Source organism: Poeciliopsis prolifica, unplaced genomic scaffold (assembly GCF_027474105.1).
Source record: "Poeciliopsis prolifica strain line A6 unplaced genomic scaffold, Auburn_PproV2 SCAFFOLD145, whole genome shotgun sequence".
Lineage (NCBI taxonomy): Eukaryota > Metazoa > Chordata > Actinopteri > Cyprinodontiformes > Poeciliidae > Poeciliopsis > Poeciliopsis prolifica.
Window position 1 is genome coordinate 1 of NW_026562520.1, and position 4393 is coordinate 4393.

A 4393-nucleotide genomic window follows, 5' to 3' on the forward strand; every position below is an offset into this window, starting at 1 on the left:
TTTCTTCGTCAGGTGGTGGACGTTGCCAAGGCGATCGTCAACGCGGTGAGAGACCAGACGCCAACGGAAAGACTTTCGCCCCTCGTTGGGTAACAAACAATCTCTAATATCTTCAGCAAAGCTCCAAAATTACATTTATGTAAAATTTTCACTTCTGTTCTTTCATATTGTTTCGTGTGTTTTTTGGCATTTATTTGCTTCCGTAGCTCTGGTTCAGGTTCTCAGAACCAGTTTGAAGAAATTCTGCTGCTTTATTGGACTTTTTGTTTCAGGAATTAAATGAAAGCAGATATTAGTATTTAAGCTATTTTTTGTGATTTATGTTGATCTTAAATTCAACTCTCTGAACGTTGCCGAGTCTCTGATGTGGGGTGAAATATGACGTTCTGCAAAAGTTTCCATATATCCTGAATTTTCACTTTTTGTTATTTTAAAACCACAAACATGAAAAACGAAACTCTGATCAGATCAGATAAAAATGTTTTGCTACAGAAATGATTCAGTAAATGTGACAAAAAGTGGAAATGTTCTTGGGTTTGAAAATCATACTGAAACAATTATGTCCAATAATTTAGCACATAACCAGAAGCTCAATCAACTCGGATTAGATCCAAATTTATGATTTCTTCATTATTTCATTTTAGAGAAATAATAAGGAAATAATAACATAAAGTTGATCAGGCAGTTCTTCTGGTTTAAAGTATTTTAACACAACAGAACATCCTCCTGGTTGACTGGAAACCAGTCTCATCTGTTATGGTTTCATATAGGCTGCTCTATGGCAGGCAGTTTTAGCATAAAATCGGTGTTATTTACTGAATGATCATTTCAGATTTCAGCATTTATATTCTGAATAGTAAGAGGAAATATTGAAGTACAAAAAGTCTAAATTTACAAAAGATTTTCCTGAATATCTAATTCATTTGGAGAAATTCATTTTGAGTTGTCAAAATTATAATTCCATACATATTTGAGTTAGTTTTGACAAGTTGTTGCACAAGTTGAAGTATATATCTCCCATCTAAAATATATTTAAAATATTTGTAATTTTTAATGTACTTTATGGTTATAATTTAATTATCTGAAATATGTTTCACATAGTCAGTCATTTGTTGCAGGCATCTTAATCTGGCATCATTTATAGTCAGAATATAATCAGAGAAGCAAATCTATCAGTGAGTCGCTTCTGATTTTTAGGGTCACAATTTGACTCTAACTATTTTTAATTTAGAAGTATAAATAACATCTATAACTAACATTTGTAACTACAGTTTATAACTCATTTTTCTATTCAAACAGAGCAGAGATTCTGTGAAGAGGAAAAGAATGTAAACAGAAAATGTATTGAAAGTAATTCTATGATTCCATCAGTTTATATTTAAACAAAACTAATTTGTGCATAAAAACTGTAATTTAACCAATGCATTAATTTAATTTAATATTAAATTAAAAACTATCAAATAGTTATGACAAATGCATTCTGTGGTATTCTGAACACATTTAAAATACTTTGACAATAGAAATTGTCATAAACTCATTTCATGAATCTGTAACCAAGTGAAGCTGATTTTGTGCTACATCGGCTTGCCGTAGGGCTGTTTTGCAGCTGATTCTTGTTACCTGCCTGTGTTTGACCTGCAGGCCGAACCGCTACCTGCTTCACGACCTTGTGGAGTACGTCTACGGCGTGGCGCACCGGCCCTTTATACCCTACCCTCTGCCACGCCCGCTCTACCAGTAAGCATCTCCATTCTTCTGCAGGGAGTGTTTGTTTAATGTCACTGATCAGAACAAAGGCTGACATTGAAACCTGAATGTCAGCTTGAACTCTGCTGCTGTTAGCGACTGACGTAGCGACTGCTGTCTGCTTTCAGCCTGGTTGCCAGGATTTTTGCTATGAACCCGTTGAACCCTGGACGACCCCGGACAAATCGACAGGTGAGACGATGAAGATGTTTAAACTCAAAGTTTATGTATTTTTTAAACTTTAATTTAAATTTGTCTTCCTCTAATTGTGGCCCCCAGGTCCCCCAGCGATTTGCACTATACTGCATGTAAATGACCTTTTATTTGCCGTGACATGAGGTCAAAATGCAACAATTAGCTTACAAAAAAATTATGTTCAAAAATAATAATGAATTAGCAGCTTAAAACCAGATCACCCAAAAGAATAGCTGAAGATACTGAAAGGAAGAAAACAACAGCAGGAATACTGAGACACGTTGCATGTTGTAGTTTACTCTGGGAATTTGTTCCTTCGCTCAACGCTGGAGGCAAAACCAGAGTCTTGATGCTGCTGCAGTAGAACTAACTAAAGAAACCTGGAGATGTTATGAATTCAGGGAAACTAACGCAGAAAAACGGGTGAAGAACACAAAGCCACGGGTAGGCTATGCTATACCGACCCGTTACCATAGCAACTGACTGACAACAGCTCCACTAGTGTATCAGGATTCAACACCAAAAACACTTCATTTCCCACACAAAGAACAGAACATTCAGTCCGTTTTATGTTTTTAGACTTTTGTGACTATTAATACGTGATCGCTGTGACAGATTAGCTGCTGCTGCTATTAGCTAAGCTAACATGGGAGTGGTTGATTAATTAATTTAAACTCCTGCTATAGTCAGTGGTTTGGTCGCCGTTTTTAATTCTTTTTAACTGAACCGAATATCAGAATTCCACAGCACATCTACATGTTAAGGTTTTCATAGTCAAGCTAGCATAACTACCCTCTCCCTGGTTATTTCTTTTCTTAATTAAAACTTTTGCCTGACATTGTTGTCTAGTTGTCATAGTGTTGACAATTAGTAGAAAAGCACTGCGTCCCTTTGTGTTCCATTTCAGGCGTGTATTTAAGAATTAACATATTATGTTGACATCTGAACAGCTAAAACCAATGCTAGTCATCATTAGCTAGCAGGTTTTTGCCCCCCAGCAGGAAGTCGGGGTGGGATTTGACGTCACACTGCAACACGTCCGTATGATCAAATAGAGACGAATGTTTTCATTCAGGTGGATATTAAGTTGTTGTTATTTTTAGTGAGGAGGTTTGTGAATATTTAACTGAAAGGTTAGAGAAACTCGGCTCGACGTCTTTAAACAGAATGCTCTTGGTTTCCGTCCAGTTTCACACGACAGACATTAAGTATCCTGGACTTCCTGGTCTGGAGGATCTGGGCATCACGGCTTCCTCTGTGGAGCAGAAGGCCATCGAGATCCTGCGCCGCCACCGCCGCTACCGCTACCTGGATGCCGATCTGGAAGACACCAAGCCGGCCAAGACGGTCAACTACTGAGGCGCGGCGGCTCGCCGTGTAATTCAGCTTCCTGTAGCGGTATTCTGTACATAAATAAAGAATTATCCTCACTGGTGTTTCTGTCTTCACTATAATTCAGCTGGACACATAACTCTGGATTTGATTAATAACTTTTACAGAATTAAAGAATTTCATATGAATTTGATTCACAATTAAGACAAAGGCTTTTTCAAAATCTATAAAAGATTTAAAACTATATTTTCCTTCTTGTTTTCTGGCATTAAATCTGCAGTAAGTAACTTTATGATAAAAATGTTTTTATTAAATGTTATGAGGCAGATAATCTGAAAAAAGATTGATCCCTGAGCTGCTATTGCTGTCTAAAGAAATTAGTTTAATTAGTCAAAAGCCACATTAAGTTCATTTTCTATAATATGAAAGTTTAAATATATTTAAAAATTCAGTGACAAAAGTTTTGATCTGATCTGTAAAACCAGTTATTCATAATTTTATTAGCTCATCAAAAACATCTGGATCCTTTCAGTGATTCATTCATCCATGTTTGAGAAATCCTTTAACATTTGGAAACAAAAATGACAGGTATTTGTTCATATGAGACGTTTGTGTTTAAATGAACATTTTAAAGCTGCAAACATTTATATGATGTCATTTGAATCCTAATTTGCCCTGTATTGTGCCAATCTGTCTGGGCTTTTTAAATATTTGTTTTTTCATTCTGGGAAAGCAGAACTATCCGAGAAACATAAAATCATGTAAATACAGACTGTTTACTCTAAACCCATAAAACAATCAGGAGTTACATTTTGAGAGTTTAAATCTCAGTCCCAGGCTGCGGCTGCTAATGTTCCCATTTACAGAATGTAAACGGCTCACTGAAAGTCCACCTGCAAGTTAATATTATCTATAAGATAAGACGCGTTTTATGGTCTGAACTGGAGCTGAGCGGCCGAGGAGTTTCTGCATGGAACAGAACGACACTGATTTTATCTGAACATATTTAAAGAACAGCTATGAAGGCTTATTTAGGTAGGTGTGACTGGAGCTTTTTATTCTTGGTGTATCTAATTATCTTCATGACTGGGAGGTGGAGAGAAGAAAAAACCGCATCAGA

At 36.4% G+C, this 4393-nt stretch overlaps 1 long non-coding RNA gene across 1 annotated transcript; it reads left to right on the forward strand.

Moving 5' to 3' along the window:
* Nucleotides 1-79: 79 nt before the first annotated feature.
* On the forward strand, nucleotides 80-1932 carry LOC129355776 (uncharacterized). The gene is made up of 3 exons (XR_008605317.1): nucleotides 80-89; nucleotides 1642-1737; nucleotides 1875-1932. It is a non-coding gene; the product is annotated as an uncharacterized LOC129355776 (long non-coding RNA).
* The last annotated feature ends 2461 nt before the right edge of the window (nucleotides 1933-4393 follow it).